Source organism: Prionailurus viverrinus, chromosome B2, assembly GCF_022837055.1.
Source record: "Prionailurus viverrinus isolate Anna chromosome B2, UM_Priviv_1.0, whole genome shotgun sequence".
Classification (NCBI taxonomy): Eukaryota; Metazoa; Chordata; class Mammalia; order Carnivora; family Felidae; genus Prionailurus; species Prionailurus viverrinus.
This window is the reverse complement of record NC_062565.1, coordinates 22438629-22466309: the sequence shown is the minus strand read 5'-3', so window position 1 is coordinate 22466309 and position 27681 is coordinate 22438629. Positions and strand designations below refer to the sequence as shown.

The 27681-nt window shown below is 40.6% G+C and overlaps 1 pseudogene; it reads left to right on the top strand.

Moving 5' to 3' along the window:
* The first annotated feature begins 2151 nt into the window (after positions 1–2151).
* On the top strand, positions 2152–27480 carry LOC125166402 (rRNA-processing protein FCF1 homolog; annotated as a pseudogene).
* The last annotated feature ends 201 nt before the right edge of the window (positions 27481–27681 follow it).

Below are 27681 nucleotides of genomic sequence, written 5' to 3'. Positions count from 1 at the left end.
TTTCACCCCACTATCCTGTTGTTGGCAAGCTCAATTCTGTGGCAGCATCTCCTACAGAGCCATCACTGAGTCCCTGAGGGAAGTTGGAGCCTGTCTCACATGTGTCTTCCTTAGTGCCCTGGGAACAAGGGCATCCCCTGGACATCCCCTGGACCCTCCTTCGGAGCATATTCCTCTGCTGTGTTTTCCAACCTGATACAGTATATCCACTTGAGTGTGCACATTTCTCTGAACAGTCTCCACCATATGCCACCAAAATGCTGGCAATTCTACCTTACTTCGTGCAGCGGTTACTTTTCCATTACAAGCATGTCCGCACTGTCTCCTGGGGCTGTCCCCTGGGTGCTCCATCTGGAATCCTGGGGGAGTGCTTCCAAACCTATAGCATTTCCACTATCATACCTTGTGTTCTGCCCCCCTTGCTCCGACACACAGTCTGGTCCCCACACACGTGCCTAGGCTGCTGCTTCAGCTGGCTGGGTCCTGCTGCTCCTGTGAGATATTGTTCCTTTCCTCCTTCCCAGACCCAGAATGACCCTAGCTGGGCTGTGTTGTGCCTTAGCCTTATTAGCTCTAGTGTAGGCTTATGCCAGAAGTGGAGGTGGGTGGGACCTCAAGAGGAGCATGTGTTTTATGGAGGAGAGGCCTGTGCACCTACCTATAGCCAGGCTTCAAACATGGGGCTGGGTTAAGGGAGCTCTCTGCAAGCTCCAGGGCACCAGCAGATTTGGGCCTTTCAACCCCCGTGTCCTCACCTTGGGTATTGGGATCCCATTTTTTTTTTCCAGGGCCTGGCCTTGGACAACAGGTGTGACGTGTTTGAAAGAGTGGTCTCTCTCAAACTCTGCTGCCCTGTGGATTCAATTCCTTGCCTTGTCTTCAGTCTCCCAGCACAGAGACAAGAGCCTCCCTCTATGCTTCCAAGAAGGCCCTCGCTTTCCAGCCTAGATTTCATTGCTGATTAGTTGCTCCTGGCTTTTCTTTCTCTTTTTCCAGAAGTCTAGCAAATTCAGCAGTAGCTACACAATTCTGTTGTTCTTATAGCAATGATTTCCCTCATATTTCTCAAATGCTTGATGCCTCCCCTACCACAGATATGCTGTCCCATTTCACCCCTGGTGAAAGTTCTAGCAATTGTCCTTCTGTTTTATGCCGTGGGCTCTGGACTCCACCTCCACCAGTGATAGAGAGTTTTCATCCTCAGCTGGGTGGCAGATGATCTTGTTCCAATATCTCATTATAATGTCTCCTTTCTTGAACCACTCCTGATACCTACCAACTGTCACAGGCTGGGTTCACTGGGAAGCTGACTCTGAGATAAAGCTAATTGTGCAGGATGTTTATTAGGGAGAAACCACATTCATGGAAGGGAGAGGACAGAAGCAGGACTGGGCAGAGGGAAGTGTCAAGCTGTGATACAGTGCTAAGATCTTTGGTGACTCCTTGTGGACCATGAAGCAGAATGACCCTTTAGAGTTGCCCCAAATGGAGTCTTTTGTGATCCTCCATCATTGGGTGTGAGCTGCCACGAAAGAGTGGCTCACCTTGGGAAAGTGGTTTTTTCCAGCATTAGCACTTTGGCCTTTGCACACTGTCTTGTGTTAACACTTCTGGTAGCTGGGGGAAGAAATGTTGTTTCTGAAGGGGATCTGAGCAGGACATCACAGTGTCCACTCCATGTATGTCAGGTTATCTGGCCCTCTATCCCAGTTTCTCTGCTGAACAACTGTGGCCTTGGATAGATCTCTTAATCTCCATAACCTTCAAGTTTCCTTAAGTTAAAAAAAAAAGGTGAAAACCAACATATGCCCATTTTAGAAAAGCAAGCAAAATACACTCAGGTAAAAAAGTAGTCACTTGTAGGTCCACCACTCAGAAATAGACATTTCCACCCTGCAATGTGTTTCCCGCCTTTTTGCTCCATATTTTTAACAGAGTTGTAACTGCACAATGTTCAATTTTGTATTCTTGTTTTCATTTAACATTATATATGAGTGTTATCACAAACTCTTTGTAAACATTAATTGCTAAATTATTGTTTCCAGTTGTAAGCATAATAACTATTCATAATAACACTTTTTAGAAAAAGCACACACATCTCTCCCTTTAGAAATAACAGTAATTAAAAAGAAATAAGAGTGCAGCATGAACATGGGGAAGCAAAGGAAGGCAAGAAAGTACATGACCGTGAAGTAAATGCTTAGTCTCAGATATCAGAGGCTTCAACAGAAAGATAAAAGCCTAAAGAGAAAGAAAAGAAAGGTTCCAGTGCACTCAAGGAAAGAGAAGTTGCCCAACACCATCTTGCGTATTCTTTTAATATGACATAGCTGGGCCCATCTTATGACATTCTGGTTGATACCAACTTTATCAACTTGTCTATTAAAGGCAAACTTGACTTAGTACAGTCAAAGATGGACTACCTGTATGCCAAATGTATAACTGACTGTTAAATGGCTGAAGTTGAGAATTTGGGTCAAGAGTATCCAGTGGCTCTAAGGATTCCTGAGAATCCTAGGTTTGAATGATTACCATGCACAAAGGAACCCATGAGGATAACTACTTAATATAGAGAGTAACTCAGCACAACCGTTACATTGTGGCCACAGTTGATTGGTGGGGAGAGCTTAAAGGAAGGATATGGAAGATCCCTGGAGTTCCCATTATGTACATTTCTTTTTTATTTTTTTAAGGTTTTAAAAATTTGTTTTGAGATAATGTGTGCACGAGTGGGGGAGGGGCAGAAAGAGAGCAGAGAGAAAGTCCCAAGCAGGCTCTGCACTGCCAGCATGGAGCCCCATGGGGGGATCAAACTCCTGAACTATGAGATCATGACCTGAGCTGAAGTCAGACGCTTAACCCACTGAGCCATCCAGGTGCCCCGCATCATGTACATTTCTAACCATATGTACAACACTGAGTGGATGCCAGATGATTATGGAGCCCCTCAGTTCCAATTCTTTTTTTTAAATTTTTTTTTAGTGTTTATTTATTTTTGAGAGAGAGAGTGTGTGTGAGCAGTGGAGGGGCAGAGAGAGAGGGAGACACAGAATCTGAAGCAGGCTCCAGGCTCAGAGCTGTCAGAACAGAGCCCATTGTGGGGCTCAAACTCATGAACTGTAAGATCATGATCTAAGCTGAAGTTGGACACTTAACCAACTGAGCCACCCAGACGTGCCCCTTGCCGCCCAACCCCCAAGCTCAGTTCCAATTCTTAAGAGTTCCTCTGCCTTCCTTTACCAACTTTTTCTGTCCCCAGTTCATATAGCACTATGCTATAGAATGAATTATTCTATTTACCCATGTGCTCTCTTATAAGCTGAGTATGATTAAATATACTCACTTTTTGTTGTTTTTAAATCGATATCTTGTGGTGTGTTTTTTTTGTTTTAGAGAGACAGAGAGTGCAGGAGCAGGGGAGGTGCAGAGGGAGGAAACGAGAATCTTAAGCAGGCTCCATGCACAGCACTGAGCCTGATGTGGGGCTCTATCCTACAACCCTGGGATCATGACCTGAACTGAAATCAAGAGTCAACCAAATGAGCCACCCAGGCACCCTGAAATTGATATTTTGTATCATTTTGAATTTAGTTGCATCTTTTTATACATCAGATGATTGCTCACATAAAAATAAAAAAGAATCATAATTAAGTTTTTGTTACATAACTCCTTTGTTTTTGTGTTTGTGTGTTTATAAATAATATTGGGGAATTTTTTCTATATTTTCCTATTTGGAGGATGTCTAACACCAATATCCAATTCTTCAGACACCAATCAGGTGTCCTACAATTCAACACAATTCTGACCCCCTCTGTCTCCAGGGTCAGCATCAGACTCCACAGGAGTTCAGCCCACAGGACCACCCCCAGCCCAGAGGCCAAATGGCCACCCATACTTCTAACCAAATGTCCATAAAACAAGCGTTCTCACAACCCCCTCTTCAGGTTGGATAATTTGCTAGAATGGGTCACAGAACACAGGAAGACACTTTACTTAAACCAGTTTAATCTAAAGGATACAAATGAACAGCCAGATGAGGTGCATAGGACAATGTTTGAAGGATGCTGAGTTCAGGAGCTTCTGTCCCAGTAAAGATGGGGTGTACCACCGTCCCAGCACATGGATGTGTTTTCCAATTCAGAAGCTCATCACGTCTCATTGTTCATGAGTTTTATACAGATCAGTTTGCAGCCCCACCCCCCCCTCCAATAAACTCAGGTGTAACCAAAGGGGCTCCTAATGAATAACAAAAGACAGTCCTATCATTGGGGAAATTCCAAGGGATTTTAGAAGCTCTGTGCCAGGAACTGGGGACAAAGACCAAATGTATTTCTTATTACACCATACTTTTAAATCTGTTTTTCTGTTCATCCTGAACATCCCTACTACCTATTGTATATTTGTCTCCACCATCTTTTCAATACCTGCATCGTATTCTACTGCACCTATATAAAGCATAACTTAACAAATCTCCTTTTTGAATATTTTTTCTAATATAAATAATCTCCTGAAGAAGATTTTTACATGTAGATCTTTGTGTTCATCTTTAGTCATTCCCTTGGTATAAAAATCTTGGGAGTAAAATGATCAGGCAAAGTCTATGAACATTAAGTTATTTGATATATATTGCCAAATTACCTTCTCGACAAGCTGGATTCATTGACTCCCTGTTAGAAGTGCATGCAGACACTCTGTGGGCAATTGTAATGCACTCATCAGGTTGGTCCTAGAGATGCAGATTGTGGTGCCTGCCCATGCCTGGAGTCCCTTATATGGGAGACTGCTCACCCATAGTCTGTTTTGGAAATACAACCTGCATAACTGTGTTTCTATAATGTAATAACCCACCCTCCCTGGCGACTGCTCACCCACACCAGGCAATCCACAGGCTTATCAGAAGCCTACCGGAAGGCCTGGGGCTTAGAGGCTCATGCCTAATAGGGTGATGGCTATTTGCTCAACTGGTCAACTTCTCTCTTTTAGAAGTGCTAGATGGAAACAGAGATTCTGTCATTTACCAATGACAGCTAAAGTATAAATGAAAGATGCAATAGTGTCATCATGGGCTAAGGCAAGTTAAAGTCATAAAAGGAATAAAAAAACATGAATAACATAAATAAACAGGAACTAGGACACATAGCAGAAGCTGTGAGTTGGGGAGAAGAGATTCCAGGTGACAGACGAGGAAGTTGCTCTTGTTGAGGAACTTGGGAATGGAACAAAGGAGGGGAGAGTAGCAAGAACTCATAAGTGACACAACCATACAGTGAAGATCTTTGACCTCATCCTCTTAAAGCCCCAGAAACTTGGAACCAATTCCTGTTCTCCTGGGGCCTGGCCAAATCCCAGCTCCTGGTATGTGCTTATCATATCATACCTGTTGTCCCAAGGACATTTTTGGATAGCTCCTCTGTCATTACTGGCTTGAGCTTATCTTAGAGCCCAGAGAGCCTAAGATAGCATGAATGATTCATAAACATCATTATTTTCTTACCTATAACTCTCTTAGCATTCCTCAGTTGCCTGCTTTTTGTCATTGTTATTGACTATTATAAATGAGGCTATGGTAAACATTTTTGTGCATGGAACTGAGTGCATGCACGTGTGTTTGTGTGTGTGTGTGTGTGTGTGTGTAGCATCCTTCCCTTCATCAAATTTACCACATCAAGAAATTCTTCATCAAAAGGCAAAAACACTGATTTTCTTTTATCAATAAAACAAGAGTTATTGTGAGACATTGGGAAAATTGGATGTGTCCATCTCTAAAGCCTCTCAAATTTCTTACAGATCTGTTCTCTTCAGTTCTCTTCCAGAAGCTTGCAGGTCTCAAGTATTGTCATTCAATTTCCTACTGAGCCAAGAAAAAAAAGGAATCCCATCTCAGACACAACATTGTTCTGGACCATGTTGCACGATGATTTCCCTATCTCAGTCCACAAGTGTATTCTCCTATCATCAAATAGCTTCTCAACTTTACCAGTTAAATAACTCCCCTGGTTGGAATGGAACAGAATTGGGCAGAAGACTTTACTGTATTTACATGTATATGCATCTGTAGATCTTCATATACTCCCATACCTATCTATGTTGTGAATGTGTATGTAGTTAAAGAAGTGGATATTTCACATTTGTAAAAAGGGAGACAGAGGGGTGAGTGAGTGTCTCAGTTGGTTAAGCTTTGGATTCTTGATTTCAGCTCAGGTCATGATATCATGATTTGTGGGATCAAGCTCTGCATCAGGCTCCCTGCTGACAGTGAAGAGCTTGAATGGAATTCTCTCTCCTATTGTCTCTCTGCTCCTCCCCTGCTTGCTCTCGAAAGAAAGAAAGAAAGAAAGAAAGAAAGAGATAGAAATAATGGATTTTAGAGTAAAAATGATAAAATTGGCAAAATTAAAAATAAATAAATTGAAAAGGGAGAGAGAAAGAGAGAGAGAAAGAGAGAGAATAAATACTTATTTATTTATTTTCAGAGAGAGAGAGAGAGAGAGAGCAGAGGAGGGGCAGAGAGAGAGGAGAGAGTTCCGAGCAGGCTCTGCAATGCTAGCACAGAGCCTGATATAGGGCTTGAACTCACAAATTGTGAGATTGTGACCTGAGTTGAAACCAAGAATTGGACGCTCAACTGACAGAGCCAGTCAGGAGCCCCGAGAGAGAGAGAGAATAAAGAAGGAAGGAAGCAAAGAAACAGGAAGGAAGGAAGAATACAGAGATGCCCGGGTCTGTTGGTTCTTGGCATCTCAATGACCATCCTGAGCCCCTCTAAATTACAATGATTAATTTCGACGAGTTTTCTATCTCTGAAAGGATCAAGGGAGCCTAATTTATGGCATGGCAGTGAACAAACTGCTCCTAGAGAGTCTGTTTGCATGATGCTCCCTATTTGCATATAATGTGTTTCTGTTGTTCTCTGAGAGTGTAACAACTCTTTTCTTACATTGTTCCTTTCCTAGAGATTGAAAAATCGTAAGGTCTCCAACTACATTTGCTTTTTATATGTAATCTTTTCATAATAGTCTCCAATATTGTTCTTTTCCTTCATAATTGAACAAAGAATCAATCAGATTAAGTATAATTGGTTTCTGACTGAAGATTAGGATTCAGTACTTTTGTGTCTTGCAACGATTTGTATCTTTATGTTAAATCTGTTAAATTTAGGAAGCCAGCAATTATGATTTTTCCATAGTCCGCCAGGTTTAGAACAGAAGAGAGTCCAAGTACAATAAAACTGCCCCGCAAAGTTCACCACTACCTAGAGATGCCAACACGTCAGAAGTTGAACGGGTAGGTGGTACCACAGGACACATCATCTCAGAGTGTTTGTTCACCAGCTGACATGCAGAAATTAAAAAACTCTGAGTCCTACAGGCTATTTAGGGTGTTGATGTCTGTGTGGATTATATGAAATTAGATTGCATACCAGTTAGGGACAGAGAGCAATGGCCTCTTAATAACTGATACTTGTATTCAGCGTGTTTTGGGTTAGAATTTTTTAGGTCTTAAAAAAAATCTAAGAGAGCCAGGAAATTGATATATTTATTTATATATAATATATATACCTTTGCTTTTCAAAAAATACCAAAAAGCAAAAACCCTTCTTACCTGTTGGGATGAGCACTGGGTGTTGTATGGAAACAAATTTGACAATAAATTATATTTAATTTTTAAAAACCCTTCTTTATAAAAAAGTAAATGCCTCTTGGGGTGCCTGGTGGCTTAGTCAGTTAAGTGTCCAACTCTTGGTTTCAGCTCAGGTCATGATCTCGCAGTTTGTGGGATCTAGTCCTACGTTGGGCTCCTCACTGACAACATGAAGCCTGCTTGGGATTCTCTCTCTCCCTCCCCTTCCCCTGCTCATGCTCTCTCTCTTTCAAAATAAATAAAAAACCTTAAAATATATATTAAAAAAAGTAAATTCCTCTCAGAGTGCTCTATGTTAAAAAACATACAAGCGCAAAGTACAAATTAAATGTTCTTTCCTGCCTGCCACCCTCTATAAGTCTTTTCAAGGCCACCAGTTCATAAATCCTTTGTTGTGCAGGTCTGTCCCTCATTCACAGCATCTACTCTGGGACATTTGCACAGTTTCTTCTTGCCTCTTCTGTTTAAGCCTTGTTATAATTTCTCCAAAAAGAGGTGTTAATGGTTTGCACCCTTGATACCACCCTAGAAGAACTGCCTGCCTTACTTCCTCTGTACAGAGCCTTCCTCTGTCTCCCAAGCAGAGGTCCCCACCATATCATACCATTTCTTTGCTAAACAGTCCTTGTGACTTCTGGAAAACAAAGACACAAATATCTCTGTTGATGCCGTTAGCTCCTATCTCACTTCCTCCTGGTGTGGGGCCCCTCAAAGATGATGCATTCATTTTTATAAAGCCTCAGACATTTTCCCTTGAGGCATTTTTGAGAACCACTAAGGAAAACAGTTTCTGTTGTAAATACTGCAGTATGGACCTCCCTGAGCTGCTCATTCTCACCAGGCAGGAGGCAGGCGTGGCAGCAGAGAGTAGCTCAAATAGTTTGCTCATCAACTGATCAACAGTAGCAAAAGTGGGTCCACAATAGAGCTTCATGTCTTAGCCTGGTGACTTGCATGGGTTTATTTTGTCACTGTGGTATCTGCATTTTATTATAAGCCCTACTTATTATAATTCTCCACTGAGTGGAAAATCTTGAGATATTTTTTGTATTATGTGATGCAGAAAGGATTCGCTTCTCTCTGTTTAATGGAGCAAAGAGGAGCGAATTGCTCTTGGTGGCTGACAATGATCATAGCAAAAGAAGGATTTAGTTTGTGAATAAAGATGGACAAGATTCTGTAAGACAGGGTTGTCTGAAATGTATTGGTTGTCTGATCCCTAGTTGCTTACAAACACGATCACACTGGCATCCTTGGCATGAAATGGTGTGGCGTAGTGTGCGGATCGGATCAGTCAGCAACCAGCCCCTTCCTCCTGTGTTTCTCTGCTCTGCACAGCCATAAGGCTGAAACTACATTGCATATTCCTTGCAGCTAGGGTTTGGGAGGTGAATTGAGTCCTCCCACTTAGATGCTGTTTAGTTCTCTATTGCTAAGTAACAGATTAGTCCAAAACCTAGCTGCTTAATACAGTGAACATTTATTCTCTTTCCTAGTTCTGAGGGTCAGGAGTCTGGGAGCAGCTTAACTGGGTGGTTCTGGCTCTGGGTCTCTTATAAAGCCTAGAAGTCTACTGGGACTGTTGTCTCAGAAGCTGGAGGGGCTGCTTCCTTGCTCACTCACATGGCTGTTGGTAAGAGGCCTCAGTGTCTCACCCCATGGGCTTTGCTACAAGACTGCAAGAACGTCCTAAAGACAAGGCAACTCTGGTTTCCCCCAGAGTAAGGGATCTGAGAAAGGAAGAGAACAAGGGATAGAAGTCATATGATAGACATCAAAGCGTCATCTACAACCCAGTCTTGGAAGTGATGCACCATCACTCCTGCTGGGTTCTATTAACCACACAAACCACTGCTGGTACAATGGTGGAGGGACTCCACCAGGAGGTGAACCCCAGGAGGCAGGGATCATTGGGGGTCATCCTGGAGGCAGGCTACCATAGACACAGGCTAAGAGGCAGGAATGAGGTGGGAGCCATTTTCTTGCTTCCATGGCTGCTTTTGCTCACAAGCAGGGTAATAGGGAGGGATTTGGGGCAGCATGTCCAGCTTAATCTTCATGGATGTTGAAAGGCATTCTGGTGGCTGTCGTGGCCCAAATCAGCCATGTCCAGTCCCCAGGTTCCTGGTGGTGGCAGCATAGCCTCTTGGTCTTTGCATCTCAGCTCAGTAGCTGTGTGCTCTTGAACCCAGTTCCCAAGGCCGTCACTTGGGGACGCGCTGGCAGCCATTCCTCCAGCCCTTCCAATGTATTACACTCCCTAAAATATAGCTGCAGTAAATTCCTAGTCCTGGAACTGGACCATAACTGACACAGACAAGGATCACTCCTCCAGGTAATAATGACAAATATGATTGTGCCAGGGCATGTTCCACACATGTTACATTCACTCATCAAATTTTACAGGTAACAAAAAGTAGAGCTGGATTTCAGGGCCCAAACTCTTAACCTTGTGTCACACTGGGGCCACTCACAGGACCACATTTCATACAGTCTTCTCTTAGAAGGTTGGCAGTGGCTAAAAGGATGTGGGTGTCTGCTCACGAAGTCTGACAAGGTCTTGGGTTTCTTCATATAATCTTTTCTTTTATTATTATTTTTATGAGACATCCGGAAGGTAATAATTCACTGTCAAGAATCTCAAGCTCCAGGCAAAATATAGCGTGAGGCTAATAGCCAAGACCAGTGAGTAGAGGCCAACAAAACCATCCTGTCTAATTTCTCCTATGGACACTTAAATAAGACCCCCAATGTTAGGGAGAACATCTTTAATACTTATTGAAAAATTTTACCTCAAACCCAATTTTGTTCAGGCATTGCACTGTAAAAAGACTGACTCCTACTCTACACAAAACATTACTATCTATCTATACAGTGATGACAATGAAGTCATGAAGAAACTGACTTGCTCATATAGTTTTCATTAGGAGAATTGCAAGACCTCTACTGAATCCTAGCTGGCACACGGCATTATGTCATTCTTGAGATAAAGTGTTCTACCTGTGTATTCATTCAACAAGTGTTTCTTGAGCGATACTCTGCTCTGTACACAAGATATTTAAGTAGAGGGTAAAAACAGTGATGAGCGAGGTCTTTGATGCTACCAGGTCATGAGCGCTTTGTATAGTAGCAGAGGTATAAACAGTCAAGCCACCTGCTTCATGCAGTTATTAGCTGTTGGATCAGGTCCCAGGGTCAAGGATCATTTCTCATGAATAGTTCTGAATGGAATGCAGAGTGTGTTCCAGGAAACGTCAATGGGGAAGAATCCCTAAGATGTTTTTACACAAGCAAAGTTAGCCGGTGTTTAAGGCAAGGAAGAGAATTAATATGGTAGCTGTGATAATCAAATTAACCACTTGTTGAATGCTTCCTGCACGCCAGAAATAAATGCTTTGAAGATATTCTCAAATGTAATCCTCATAACCACCTCACAAAATAGGTTCTGCTAGTGGCCTCATCCTACAAATAGAAAAACAAAGACTGAGAGTGTCAATCATTTGTTTAATGTTATACAGCTGGTTGGTCAAGAAGACAGAATTGAATTCAGGTGGGTCAGGCTCCTCAGGCTATGCTCTTGATCTCCAAATCCTGGCTGGTTGGTCCAGACCATCCAAGTAAATTTTTTAACACCAATTGACATCATCTCTGTGCTTATCCTGACATCACTGATAAAGTCATTTGCTGTTATCCCTACCCCAGCCTCTGCCTTGAGGAGGCTGGGAAAAACCAACATTTTTTTCAGTGCCTCAGAATAAACATAGTAGTTAAAGGATATAGTGATAATTTTTCCTTAATTATTTGGCTTTCCCCATAATAATGTAGTTAATTAAGCTGGCTTCTGCACAGCTGCTCAGTTGAGGCTGATAATGGAAACATAAATTGATCTTTCTGGTCTTAGGCTTTCTAAATCAAGTTCATTCATGCCTAACAACAAGGTACTGTTTTTACCTGTATAGGTGAATTACACTCTATTCATTGAGCAGTGCAGGGATTCTCAAACTATCATGTGAACCTAAATCTTCAAAGCAGATTCCTGGGCCTCATGTCAGATCCACTGAATTGACATCTTTGGGAGAGTGGCCCAGCTATTTGTATTTTAACCAGCATAGCAGCTGAGTCCCATGTGACCCAGTGAGGTAGAACCCTGAGACAGAGAGGCTTTCACTGGCATATGGTTGGAATGCCTAATCAAGCTGACATCATGTTGGAGCACAGTTCTGGGTTCAAATTCTGTTTGTACCACTTAAATGCTTTATTAGGGGAGCAAGAGGTATAATGACTGGGGATGAGGTCAGAGAGGCATCCTAGGACCAGATGATGTGCAGCTTTGAGGCCCCAGTAAGGACTGAGGAATTTCCTGGGGATGACAAGAGAAGCCACTGAAGGTTTCAGCAGGGATCTGTGATATGACTCATGTTTAAAGATTCCTCTGGATGCATTGTGGACCATAGTAGAAATTAAGAGTAGAAGCAGGGAGTCTATGGCCAAACTACCCTGAACGCTCTCAAACTCATCTGATCTCAGAAGCTAAACAGAGTCAGGCCCGATTAGTACTTGGATGGGAGTAGTAGCAGGGAGACCAGTTGGGAGGTCGTTCAGTACTCCCAGTGAAAGAAAGTAGTATCTTGGACTGTGGTCTCAGTGTCAGAGGTCTTGTGAAGTTGTTGGATTTGGGATCTATTCCAAAAGGACACCTGATATGATTAATTTGATGATATAAGATACAAGATAAAGAAAGATTATGTGATTCTTTTCATGGCACTTATATTGTTCTAAAATAAGAACCTTCTTCCCTCCTTCCCTCCCTCCTCCTTCCCTCCTCCTTTAAAGACCCTAATGACTACATTGGGTCCATCTAAATAACCTAGCAAAATATCCTCTCAAGATCCTTAATTTAATCACATCTACAAAGTTCTTTTGCCATATAAGGTAAAATATTCACAGATTGTAGAGATTAGGATGTAGACATTTTGGGGGAGTCAATATGCAATCTACCAGGGGCCCCAAAAATCTAATAGAAGATAGGTAAGTCACTTAACTTCCACCTGCAATGCTTTGAAGTCAGTTGAGCAGGGTAACAGAATAGAAAGTGAATGGTAGTGTACAGGTAGCCAACAGACACATGAAAAAATGCTCAACATCACTAATGCAAATCAAAACTACAATGAGATATTACCTCACACCCATTGGAATAACTAAAATTAAAAAAGACAAGAAATAACAAGTTTTGGTGAGGATGTGGAGAAAAAAGAATCCTCATGCACTGTTGGTAGGAACGTAAGGTGCTGCAGCCACTGGGGAAAACAGTATTACACTCCTCAAAAAATTAAAAATAGAAATACCATATTATCTAATAATTCTACTGGTGAGTATTTACCTCCCCCCCTCCAAAAAAAATCCAAAAACACTAATTCAAAAATATATATGCCCCACTATATTTACTGAAGCATTATTTACAATAGCCAAGATATGGAAGCATCCCAACAGTCCATTGATAGACAAATACACAGGAAAGATGTGGCATGTATATTCAATGGAATAGTATGTAGCCATGAAAAAGGATGAGATCATGCCATTTGCAACAACATGGATGGACCCAGAGGGTATTGTGCAAAGTGAAATAAGTCAGACTGAAAAAGACAAATACCACATGATTTCACTCCTATGTAGAATCTAAAAAAAACAAACAAATAACAAATAAGTGAGCAAACAAATAAAAAGCAGAATCAGACCTATAAATACAGAGAACAAACTGGTGGTTGTCAGATGGGAGAGAGGGGGAGGGATGGGCAAAATGGGTGAATGGCAGTAGGAGATACAGACTTCCCATTATGGAATGAATAAGTCATGGGAATCAAAGGCACAGCATAGGGAATATAGTAAATAATACTGTAATACCATCGTACGGTGACAGATGGTAGCTGCACTTGTGAGCACGGCATAACACATACACTTGTTGTTTATATAAACTATGTTGTACATCTGAAACTAATGTAACATTGCATGTCAACTATACTCAAATAAAAAGCAACAAATAAAACCCAGGAAAGTGAATGGTAGAGAAGGTAGTTGGGGAGAAACCAGGGGCTTGCTACACTTAATAGGGTGAGGCAATCTCTCTGAGACTGTGGTATTCAAACAGTGATCCCATTAAGAAGAAGGAGAGAGCCATGAAAGTATCTGAGGGAAGAGCATTCAGTGGAATGACCAGCAAGTATAAAAGGATCCTGAGATGGAAACACACCTGATGTTTTTGAGGAACCCAAAAGCTGGTGTGATTTAGAGAACAGCAAGTGGGCAGGGATAGTAGCTGCAGTTGGAGAAATTTGCAGGAGCCAGATCAGAGATGGTGAAGAGATTGGATTTTAAGGAGAATTCTGGGAGAAAAGCAGTGCGTGGGTTGTGGTAGGCAGTCAATAGAAAGTGATTTCTTTTTGCTTTGTAGTGTATTCTTTTTGTTTTTAAGAATAATGGGAAGCCATGAGAGAGGAATAATGGGAAGCCAACAGAATGTGGTTCACAGAGCCCTCTGGGCTGATGGGACAGATTTGAGAAAAAAAATAGGCTCTTATATCACTTGGAGTTCAGCCAGGAAACAGAGACCACACCCATTATTTGAACAGAAAGAGGTTAACAGACTTAACAACAACAACAACAGCAACAACAGCAACAACGACAACAACAACAACAAAAGCCTTTTGTATTTACCCACATTTTCCTTTTTGGCACTCTACTTTCTTTTGTGTAGATTCAAGTTTCCATCTTGAATCATGTTTGTTCACCCTGAGAAACTTCTTTTTCTTGCCATGAAACAGCAAAACTTCCTTTACTATTTTTTGTAGTAAGATCTACTGGTGACTGTGTCTCATTGTTCGTCTGAACAATCTTCACTCTGTCTTCATTTTTGAAAAATATTTTCACAAGGAATAGAATTCCAGTTTGGCAGATTTTTCTCTTAGAACTTTAAACATGCCATTGCATTGTCTTCTGATTTGCATGGGATCTGACAAAAAGTCTACTTTAATCCCTATCTGTGTTACTCTCTCTATAAAACTTGTCTTCTTTCCTTTGACTGCTTTTAAAATTGTCTCTTTTTCATTGTTTTTCAGAAATTTGATTCTGATCTGTTTTGATGTGGTTTTCTTTATGTTTTCCTATTGATTGTGCTTTTTGGGCCTGGGGGTTCGTAGTTTTCATCAAATTTGCAAAAAAAAAATCAGCTGTTATTCCTTCAGGTATATGTTCTGGCCCCTCCTCTATCTCCTCACCTTCTGGACTCCAGTTATACGTGTTTTATATCACTTGATGTTATCTTATTGGTCACAGAGGTTTTGTTCACTTTTTTTCAGTTTCTTTCTCTTTTCTTCCCTCAGGGTCAGATTTTATTATGTTTTAACACTTCTCCCATCTTATTAGGCTCTTTTCACATTTTTCCACATACAGATACTTCCCCTAATAAAATCCTTGCACACTTCATCTTGTTTTGATGCCAGCTTCTTAGACAACATGATTTCTATTGCCTAATTTTTCTCCTGTATGCTATCTTCCTTTAAAGGGTGCTACAGTTTGTTTTAGCACTTAGGCAGTGAACTTACTTTCAGGTCAGCGTGGTTATTTCAAGGCTTGTTTTCAAATTTTATTAAGGTATATCCAGAGTAGCTTTTACTCTAGGGATAATTAAACCCTATTATTAAAGTGTGACCCCTCTGGGTTTTCTATGGAATGGCCCAAGTGTTCATCTACCTCACTCCACTTAGGCTACTTGGAACTCAAATATCTCAAATATCTCCTAGCCCTAAGATCTGTTTCTTTTGTAGCTCTCTGATAGTTGTTCTTTGCCTGGCTTCATGGAATTTACCCCTATGCATGCCCAGAGTAGTCATAGCCAAAGACTAAACAGAACTGTAGTGAAGATCTGTGAGTTCTTTCTCTGTGTAACTCCCTTCTCCCTGGTAGTCTGCTCTGCAAAATCCCATTGTTTCAGGATCTCCAAACGTCTTTCTCTGTCTCCTCAATTCAGTGAGAACAATAGACTCTGCTTGGATTCCTCTTCTCTGAACCATGGAGTGGAGATTACCTCTAAGTATGAAGATGGGACAATGATAGAGAACCCCTGTTTCTTTCTCTTCTCTAAGGGACCATAGTCCTGGGGCTGCTTGTTGCCTAATAAGCAACTTCCAAACAAGGTACTTCTTCATGCAGTGGAAGTCAAAAAAGAGAGTATTTCATATATAAAATTAACTAGTTGTGGGGCACCTGGGTGGCTCAGTTAGTTGAGTGTGCGACTTTGGCTCAGGTCATGATCTCATAGCTTGTGAGTTTGAGCCCCATGTCAGTCTCTGTGCTGACATCTCAGAGCCTAGAGCCTGCTTCAGATTCTGTGTCTCCCTCACTCTCTGCCCCTCCCCCATTCATGCTCTGTCTCTCTCTCTCTCTCTCTCAAAAATAAATAAACATTAAAAAATTTTTAAAAAGATTAAAATTAACTAGTTGTTATATAGGTAACTGAAAAGATGCAACACAAAGTCTAAAGTAGTATGGGGGAAGCAATTCCAGGAAGTAGTTCCCAAAATGTAGGGTCAATGGAACAAAAGGAAGATATTAAGGATATTAAGACTTAGAAACTTAGAGTAGTAACCTCGGGGAGCTAAAACTTAGACATCTGAGGAGGTGCTGCGTATTTGGTGTTGGTGTTGGTGTCTGAACTCAGAGTAGTGCCCTGTAGGCATGTAAACCAGACGTCTGTCAAGAGGGTGCTGACTGGTTGGTGGGTGCTGCTGTCTTAACTGAGATTTAAATAAAGTTGTTTCTGCAAATATTTTTTAAAAATCCTACAAAATAGATTTAATTGCTGGTAATGGGAAGGAATTGCTGCTACTGGAGTTAAGATGCCACCCTGGCGTGATGCCCACAGAACGACACATAATCAGGAACAAACTGGGAGGGGCAAGTCCTTCTCCCTCCCTCCCCCTGGGTTTTCAGTCTCCCCCTCACATTTCTTATTGGCAGAACACATTGTAGAGCAGCTGCCATGGAGTATGTGGTTTCCAGAGCTCCAGCCCAACTTCTGAGCAGAGTAGAGAAGGGTGAGTTTAGGAATAACAGACAGCAGCTTAATAACTAGCACTGTTACATTCTAGTTTTTGGTCTGAGGAACCAGGGGAAATGTGCTGCTGGTAACTGAGTTAAGGAAGACTGGAGGAACAGCAAATTCCCGCCTTACCCCCGAGTCTACTGAATCAGAATCACCAGAGAAAATACCTGGGAATATCTATTTTTACAAATATGAGAGGTGATTCTGATCAGGCAAATTTAAAGTAACTGTAATCTAGATCAGATTGCTCGCTTAAAGATAAGGAAATGAGAATAGCATTGAGAATCCCCAAATGAAATCTTATGTTTAAGTTAATTGATTTTCCTTTTCTCCTTCTGTTTGTTTTGTTTCAGGTAGGCTCCACACGCAACGTGGGGCTTGAACTCACAACCCTGAGGTCAAGAGTCACATGTTCTACTGACTGAGCCAGCCAGGTGCCCCTGGCTAATTGATTTTCAGCAAAGGTGCCAAGACAATTCAGTGGGGGAAAGAATAGTTTTTTTTTTTCCAGAAAATGGTACAAGGACAACCGGATATCCACACTCTGAACAAAAATTAACTTGAAATAGATCATAGACCAAAATGTGAGAGATAAAACTCTGGGAAGAAAATTCAGGAGTAAATCTTCATGATTGGGGCTTAGGCAATGATACCTTAGATGTGACACCAAAAGCACAAGCAATAAAAAAATAAGCAAATTGGTCTTCATCAAAATTAAAAACTTTTTCCATCAATGGATGAGTGGATACACAAAATGTGATATATACAAATGGGGTCTTATTCGGCCTTAAAAAGGAAGGAAATTCTGACACATGTTATAGCATGCATGAACCTTAAAGACATTATGGTAAATGAAATAAGTCAGTTACAAAAGGACAGATACTATATGATTCCACTCATATGAGATCCCTAGAGTAGTTAAATTCATAAAGGCAGAAAGTATAATGGTGGTTGTCAGGGCCTGAGGGGAAGGGGAGAATGAGAAGTTAGTCTTAAGAGGCATGTAATTTCAGTTTTGGAAGGTGGAAAAAACTTCTGGAGGTCGATGGTAGTGATGGTTGCACAACATTGTGAAGGTGCTTAATGTCATTGATAAATTTTAGGTCACGCATATTTTACCATAAAAATAAATAAATAAAAAGAAACAAGTTGAAACTTTGGTGCTTTAAACAATACCACAAGAAAGTTAAAAGACAAATTCTAGAATGGGAGAAAAATATTTGTAAATCATATATTTGACAAAGGACTTACACCTAGGGTACACATAGAACAATTGCAGATCAGTAAAGATAAATAACCCTATTTATTTATTTATTTATTTATTTATATTTATTTATTTTGAGAGCAAGATAGAGAGCAAGAGGGGGAGGGGCAAAGAGACAGGGAGACAGAATCCCAAGCAGGCTCCATGCTGTCAGCACAGAGCCCCGTGTGGGGCTCAAACTCATGAACCATGAGATCATGACCTGAACCAAAATCAAGAGTTGGACACTTAACAGACTGAGCCACCCAGGCTCCTGGATAAATAACCCAATTTAAAGAGGGACAAAGAATTTGAATAGACATTTCCCCAAAGGAGATATGCAAATGGCCAATAGCACATGAAAAAAAGGCAAACATCATTGGTTGTTCGAGACATGGCATCAAAACCACAATGGAAGGGTGCCTAGGGGACTCAGTTGGTTAAGAGTCCAACTTCAGCTCAGGTCATGATCTCACAGTTCATGGGTTTGAGCCCCGCATCAGGCTCTGTGCTGACAGCTTGGAACCTGGAGCCTGCTTCAGATTCTGTGTCTCCCTCTCTTTCTGCCTTCCCCCACTCGTGCTTTCTCTGTCTCTGTCTCTCAAAAATAATAAATAAATGTTTAAAAAGTTATTTAAAGAATGTCAGCTTTACCAGCTTATAATCCACATACCATACAACTTCCTCTTTAAAGAGTATGATTCAATGGATTTTGCTATATTTACAGATAACATGCAAATATCACCACAGCTCATTTTAGAAACTTTTCACAACCTGTAAAAGAAACCCCACACCCTTTAGTTACCACCCCCGTTTCCCCTCCCCCACAGCCCTAGGTCACTAATAGGTCTCTATAGATCTCCCTATTTTGAACACTTCCTATGAATGGGGTTATATAATATGTGGTCTTCTGTGACTAGCTTCTTTCACTTAGCATGATGTTTCCAGGGTTCCTCATATAGCATGTATCCTTTCCTTTTTGGGGCTGTCTCTCTACCCCTCCCCTGCTTGTGCTCTCTTTCTGTCTCTTGGAAATAAATAAACGTTAAAAAAATTTTTTTAAATACCATGGAATACCACTTCACACCATAGAAACAAAAAGACGTACAATAACAAGTGTTGGATAATGAACATTGGTGAGGATGTAGAGAATCTGGAACCCTCATACACGCTGCTAGGAATGTAAAATGGTGTGACCACTTTAGACAACAATTTAGAAGTTCCTCAAAGCGTTAAACATTGAGCAATCACATCACCCGGCAATTCTGCTGCTAGGAATTTCATTCCAAGGAAACAAAAACACATGTCCACACAAAAACTTATAAACAAATGTATACAAAATGCGTAACAGCATCATACATAATAGCTACAAAATGGAAATAACCTAAACGTCCATCAGCTGATGAAAGGATAAGATGTGGTCTACCCATACAACGCAATACTATTCAGGCTTTAAAATGAGGTGTTGGGCGCCTGGGTGACTCAGTCTGTGAAGTGTGTGACTCTTTATCTCAGGATTGTGGGTTTGAGCCCCATGTTAGGTGCAGAGATTACTTGAAAAATATCTTGGGGTGCCTGGGTGGCTCAGTAGGTTGAATATCCAACTCTTGATTTCAGCCCAGGTCATGATCTCATGGTTCATGGGATTGAGCCCTGCATGGGGCTCCATGTTGAGCATGGTGCCTAATTGAGATTCTCTCCCTTTCTCTCTGCCCCTCCCCTGCTCATGCTCTCTCTCTCTCTCAAAATAAATAAATAAACATTTAAAAAAATAAATATAAAATGAAGTATTGAGAATTAGCCGGCTGGTTCAATTGGTGGAGCATGTGACTCTTGATCTCAGGGTTGTGGGCTTGAGCCCCACGTTAGGTGTAGAGATTACTTAAAAATTTTTAAAAATCTTTAAAATATAAAGTATTGATAAATACCATAATATGGATGAGACTTGCAAACATTGTGCTGAGTGAAAGAGGCCAATCACAAAAAAACCACTTCGTTCAGGTACAGAAATGTTCACAGTAGTAATCCTATAGAGGCAGAGAGCACGTTAGTGGTTGCCTGTGGCTGGAGGTTGGGGAGTGGGAGTGAGTGTTAATAAAGTCAACATTTTGTTTTTGGAGTTATGTAGATGTTCTAAACTTCAACTCTGGGATGTTTGCACAACTCTAAATACACTAAAAATCATTGAGTCATACACTTTAAATAGGATAATATTATTGTATGCAAATAATATCTCAACAAAGCTGTTAGAATAAAATGGAAGCTCCATGAGGGCTGAGGTGTTGGTCTGTCTGAGGTACCTCAGTGCTCAGACTGATACGAGGCAGAGGGTAGTGCACTGTGTGCATAATGACTGTTGTCTAGAATGGAGACTGCATCACATTTTAAAAATGTTATTTTTCTTAAAACACCATTTGTTGGTTCATAAAAAGTAATAAGGTATTAATAAATATTTGTTTACTGAGAAAAAGAAAAAGAAAATGGGTTTAGAGAAACTCAAAGACCATTTAGCCTGAAATCAGGGAAATTGGTGGGTGCCCCAGTCAACTTAGCCCAGTTTCTTATTTCTAGTCCATTGAAAGCTAATTTATACTATAAGTAAATACATAGTGTGTGTGTGTGTGTGTGTGTGTGTGTGTGTGTGTGTAGTGTGGTGATCACATCCTTGATTTCTGCCATCTCACTTATAGACTTTACGTATGGGGTTGGCCCCCCTTTTACCTGAGAATCTTGGCTAATTCCCTTAACTTCTGTGCCTCAGTTTTCCCATCAGCAAAAAATGAGAAAAATTGGCATTTTCCAATAGAATTGTAAGGATTTGATAGGATATAAAAATGTTCTTTAGCCTTGGCACATAGTAATGCTCAATAAGTAAGTAATAAGCAATAGTCAGTCATTATTATAATGCAGTAAGTGACCAAAAGAAACTATAATTTGCCCCTGCATACTATACAAGATACAGGAATAGGGATTTTTTTCCATATATACTCCAAGGCAATTTTAATTGCCATTTTTTACAAGAAACGGAGTCTAAGAGATGCTAAATGAAACTCGTATGAGGTCACGTGACTATTATCTGCTCTTTGGTGTGATAACAAATCAACTAGCAGAGCCTTTTCATCTTAACAGCATTTATGCTCTTGACCAGTAATATCACCTTCCCTCCCAGTACTTTCTGTATCATGTTCAAACCAACTTAATGGTTTCAAGTGCTTTGAAGTTACATATTAAGAAATAGTGCAGTGCCTCCTGTGTAACAATTGGATTAGTCTGTATAGCTGCCACTTAAGACCCTTTGGATTTAACAAAGTAAATGAACATGTCAACCAAGACTTCCTTCAAGATCTGATTTTTTTTTTAATCCCATTTTGGGACTGACTCCTCAATCTGATTCTGGAATGTCATTATAGTGTGAGGCAGAATGATTCTTGCTTATAACTAAGGTTGTATGCTCCCATGTGAGTGGGATGTCTTGCATTTTATTGTTTCTCTCTTCTAATATAGTACAGATTTCCACCTTCCATGGCTGCTTAAATTGCCACCAAAAGATTCTTAAGCCAAGCTGATTTTCAGAGTTTTAAAAATCTTTTTTTTTAATTTTGTATTAATAAAATGATTAAATCTGAATAATTATTACTATCACTCTTCAAAGTATGATATAGCTCTGTTTCTCCCCGTACCACTTACAAGTATAAATCAAATTATATCCGCGTTATTGTATAATTATTTCTTTAAATTGCATATTCCTTTATCCTATCAGGTATCACTAACTCAATGGTTTTCTTGAGAATCAGAAGAGAGCTAAATAAAATAAATAAGTAATAATAAGAATATAAAAATACATAAAGAAATAAAATTAAAATACTGTGTTTATTGAACTCTGGATTTTAGTTTTAATTATTTGAATTGTCACGTTTCAAATGTGAAAAGTGCAGAGATATAAAATGCTCTCAGGATATAGTACACAGTGACTAAAATTAAGGTAATTAGGCTTCTCAAGACTTGTTATGCCTACAATAATCAGATAATAAAGCACAAGCTTTCTTTGGCTTTGATTTTATATTACCAATTTTCCTTTCTACCAAGAATTCAGACACAATCCCAAGTAAAGCTTATGATTAAAGTGTCTGGCATCCATGCTGTGCATCTAAAAAGAACACTCATTTTTCCAATCCCTATGAATGATACAATTATTCACAAACCAGATACAGGTATAAAAATGACACAGAACCTCATAGTTCTCAGAAATGTTTGGCATCTAGTAAGCATGCTACCTGTGTTAGCTGTGATCATCACCATCACCACCACCATCATCTTCATCATTGTCAGCATCCTATTTCCAAAATCTTGATGCCCTAAACGGGCATTGCAGCCTAGATTGAAAAATCAGGCTGACCCTCAGTCAGTTAAATATGCGACTCTTGATTTTGGCTCAGGTCATGATCTCACTATTATGAGATCAAGCCCCGCATTGGGCTCCTCACTGGGTGTGGAGCCTATTTAAGAGTCTCTCTCTCTCTCTCTCTCTCTCTCTCTCTGCCCCTCCCCTGCTTGTGCTCTCTCTCTCTCTCTCAAAAAGAAAAAAAGAGCAAAGCCACCATGTTGAAAGTAATTTTATTAATGTCTTCCATCTCTGTTAACTGAGAAAAGAAAATGTCTCTCAGTAAGAATTAAAGTGTATTCACAGTGAAATAGTGTGACCTAGGAACTTAAATGTTTCTCTCTTTTATCAATGAAGTGTTTGGATTGATAGGAATGGGAATGCTATATACAGAGGAATCAGACTTTTGCAAATCCTTTGGAAAATTTCCTGGTATTATCCTTATAGACAGGGAAGAAAGTGTAGATAAGCTGATAAGATTCACCTGGAGAGTTTGTCTCCAGTGTCATGCTTTAGGGTTTTGTCCTATTCCATTTTTTCCCCCTTCAAGCTCTGGGTGAAGAAAGCTTTAATAAACATGGTTACAAAAGGTACAGAAAAAATGGAGTCAAGAAGAACAGTTAATATGTTGGATGAGAGAAAGCAGATATGAAAGATCTTAAGACTTGGAATATTGGCATGAAATTACCAAAATAACATTTAAGGAAAATAAATGCACATTGCATTCAGGTCCAAGAACAAAAATGCACAAGCACACCAAAACACAAAACACTTTATGGCTTTGAATTGGGGAACACCAGCTTAACTATAGATCTGGATCAAAAATAGGTATAAATTGGGGCGCCTGGGTGGCACAGTCGGTTAAGCATCCGACTTCAGCCAGGTCACGATCTCGCGGTCCGTGAGTTCGAGCCCCGCGTCGGGCTCTGGGCTGATGGCTCAGAGCCTGGAGCCTGTTTCCGATTCTGTGTCTCCCTCTCTCTCTGCCCCTCCCCCCGTTCATGCTCTGTCTCTCTCTGTCCCAAAAATAAATAAACGTTGAAAAAAGAATTTAAAAAAATAGGTATAAATCATTCTGGAAAACAGTTCAGAAGTTTCTTTGAATATTAAACATACAACTATCATAAAACTCAGCAATTGCGCTCTTGGGCATTTATCCTAGAAAAATGTAGACTTACGTTCACACAGGAACCTCTAGTGTTTACAGCAGTTTTCTTACTAATAGCCAAAAACTGGAAGCACCCCAGGTGTCCTTCAATAAATGAATGGCTAAACCAACTTTGGTACATCCATGAAATGTAGTATGTCATGGACTACTACTCAGCAATGGAAAGAAATAACTGTTGATGCACACAGCAACCTGGATGAATCTCCAGAGAATTATGGTGAGTAAAAATTCTAATCCCAAAGGCTACAATTCCACTTACTCTTTTTTTTAATTAAAAAAATGTTTTAATTTATTTTTGTGAGAGAGAAAGAGAGTGCATGAGTGGGGGAGAAGCAGAAAGAGAGGGAGACAGGGAGTCTGAAGCAGGCTCCAGGCTGTCAGTACAGAGCCTGACATGGGACTTGAACTCACCAACTGTGAGATCATGACCTGAGCCAAAGTTGGAGGCTTAACTGACTGAGCCACCCAGGTGCCCCTCCACTTATTCTTAAAATAACAAAATTGTAGAAATGGAAAACAGATTAGTGGTTACCAGGGATTAAGAGAGAGTAGGGGAAGGAAGAAACAGATGTGACTATAAAAGGGCAAATGAGGGTTCCTTATAGTGATGGAAATGTTCTATATCTTGACTGCATATGTGTGTCAATCAATACCCTGGTTATAATATTACATTACAGTATTGTAAGATGTTTCTCCTAGAGGAAACTAGGTAAAGGTTGCACGGTTCTCTGTATTATTTCTTACAACTATATGGAAATCTATAATTATCTTAAAACTTAAAAATTGAATTACAATAACACACACACACACACACACACACACACACACACAGAACAGAGTTCTTGCTTAGCTGACTTGCTGACAGTCCTGAATCATACAGACTTGAGGTACTTAATTGGACCAATCAAGAGAAGAGTGGTTGTCTTGTTTTCTTTAATGGTCAGACCACACCTGAACATCATGTTTAGCTCTGAGAATCACATTTTCCAACAGGCATTGAGAAATGAAGTGAATCTAGAAGAGGCTTACTAGTAAACAAAAGATATGAAAATTCTCTCCAATGAGAAAGCTGTGCTGACTTCTCAGAGCCTGGAGTCTGCTTCGGAATCTGTGTCTCCCTCTCTCTCTTCCCCTCCCCTGTTCCCACGCTGTCTCTCTCTCTCTCTGAAATAAATAAACGTTTTAAATTTTTTTAAAAATTTAAATGAAACTATCATATTTCATCCTCTTAATATTTTAGGAGAATTTCAGGTTCTAGTTATGACTCTTGGTGAGGAATTTCATCAACTAGACCCTGTTGCTGAACTATCAGTAGATTTAGAGACTTAGAGAATTTCTGTGTAGATGTGGTGTCACTCAAAGTTGTTTGGATAAATTGAGAATCAGAACAATGGAAAGTGGGTTGTTGAGGAGGATTTGGTGGGGGGTATGGGGTTTCACTCAAGCCTTGCCAAAATCAGAGGGGCTTTCCTTGACTCTTAACAAAGAAAACCACCTTTTCCAATCTGAAAGATTTGGCCTTGATGGAGGAGCGCTGTCACATGCATGGTTGTTCAGTTCTCTTTTAGATTCTGTGCAGACCATCTTGTTTGGCTAACACTGTCTTCAGATACATTAACTGAATTGATTAGGCTACAGCCTTCCTCTTCATCAGTTCCATTGCACACTAAAGCTATCCCTTGGTCCTCCAGTTAGGTATAAGTGCTTCCCAGGCCTCCTCAATACACATTTTACAATCACAGTCTAGGTTGTATCTCCTCCAGATGGGTGGCTCTCCTCCATTACATGTCAGTGTTCACTAGTTTCACTGCAAACCTGGGAGTTCTCCAGTCTACTTCCCTACCTAATGACGTCAGCAGCCTCGGAGTCAATTGCTACAAAATCACTTTTGCTCGTGGGTGGAGCAGGAGAATATTTAGAATATTTAGGAGCAGGAGCATGAGTAAAAATGAGCTTTCTAAAAATAGATATTGCTGAATTTTTAAAAATCTGGGCATTTAATGAGCCTACTGTTTATTATCTGCTCTTCTCATTTTCAGAGAACAGACTTTTCTTAAACACAGGGCTCCTAAAGTCCTGTTAGGTAACAATATTCTTCTTAGACAAAGTCTGGCACACTCTGTGTAACTCAGGCAGGAAGAACATGGCTGCCTTCCTCCTTATCACCCAGATACGGGAGCTTCTGGGAGTCCTGGGAAAGTTCTGTTTCCATTCTGTAGCTAATTAGCGTTGAATTGGGCTGAGTTTGCCTGGATGGCTCGGTGGGTTGAGTGTCAAACTCTTGATTTTGGCTCAGGTCATGATCTCAGTGTTTCATGAGTTGAGCCCTACATTGTAGGGCTCCGAGCTGACCATGTGGAGCCTGCTTGGGATTCTCTGCCTCCCTCTCTCTCTGCCCTTCCCCCACTTGCACTGTCTCTGTCTCTCTCAAATTAAATAAATAAATAAACTTAAAAAAATTGGGCTGAGTTCAGCACAGGTAGCCTGATGGTCTGCCTGGATGGCCCCAGTTTTTGTCTGTTGTCCTAGAATAATTATTATCCATGCTCCCTTTCACTCTCTGAAGTGTCCACTTTAGGTGATAAATTATATGATCACCCTAATTCTAATTGTGTGGTTTCTTAACTCTAAGAGGGTCCATGTTTCCAGATGAGAGAATGAAGACAGTTAATTGTGAGGAATAATATGCTAGGGAAAGAGGACCTATTAAGCCTTATCTTTGGGTGGCTTGGGCTTGATTTTCCAAAACTCATCAAAGAAGAAATCTAAGTTGTTAGAAACCATTTTGAAGGTAAATTACCTTCAACAAAAGGAAGGAAGGTACTATATTCCTAAGCAGGGTTTTGAGGGGGGAGGGACAAAGAGAGAGGGAGAGGAAATCTCAAGCAGGCTCCACGCCCAGCATGGAACCCACTGCAGAGCTTTATCTCACAACCATAAGATCACCACCATGAGATCATGATCTGAGCCAAAACCAAGAGTTGGACACTTAATTGACTGAGTCATCCAGGTGCCCCCTAAGTAGGACTTCTTATGAGCTGTATAAGCTAAGTCTGTCTATCTAGCCTCTTCCCATCTATCTATATGTGAGTTAAACTAGCCCAAAGCCATCCCCTTCCACATAAGACACAGTGATGTAGGTGACTCCAGGCAAACTGCAAAGTAGAAGGCTCAGGCTTCCTCTTTGGCTGCCCTTTCCATCCTACATGGCATTCTTTTCTCCCACTGACCCATGAAGTAAAGACACAGTGTCCACTCAGAATCTCCTCCTGCTGGGAAGCCTCCTTTGTGCAGGGTGAAGTGCTCCCCCCTGCCCGGCAGCCCCTTCATGTTCTCTCCCAGAGCACAGACCCCCAGTGTCACATGGCCTCTCCTTGTCTGGCCCCCAAAGTAGACTATGCCACATGAGGGCAAAGACTGCTTCCTTTTCTACAAAATGAAGATGAGTGGGTGTTGCACGGACCTTAAAGTATTAACTGACAATCACATATGTAAAGAATTAGGCAGTTAGTTCCCTTCCTACTTGAAACAGTTTTCTCCATTTTCATCTGTCAATCAGCCACATAGTTTCAGTGGCTGGAATTGTCCCCACACCAAAATGCCAGGGCCCATAACTCTTGTTGGTAGTTTGGAGTTCCTGCAGGACCTGTCTTGGATCTTCAGATCATTTTTTATTATTCCCTCTACTCGGCTTCTATTTTAAAAATAAAAGTTTATAAATACAACCTACATACAAAAAATTTTTTTAAATAAAGGTGAATTTCTATAGTTTAGGAAAGACTTTTTTTCCCTTTGGTATTTTCACTTGGCAAAAGAAGCACTTTTCTATGGACTTTTACAGGCAGTCAAACTTAGCCATTATTTTCCCTGACAGTCTGGCCACTTATGAATGGTTAGACATTCAGCAGAAGATTCAGACTGAGGAGACTCACAACTCCCTTGCAGCATAAAACGCTGCTCTCTATCCCACTGAATTTCATTCAACAGTCATTTATGAAATCTCACTATGTGCAAAGGGCTATGCTAACATCCACCCCTTTGAAACTTGCCCAATGAGAGCTACATATTTAGGTTTTAGGTGGTATTGTCCCCTGCCACCATGAAGACCTTGACACTATCTCTATTGGCTGTTAAAATCCCCCCAAATTTAA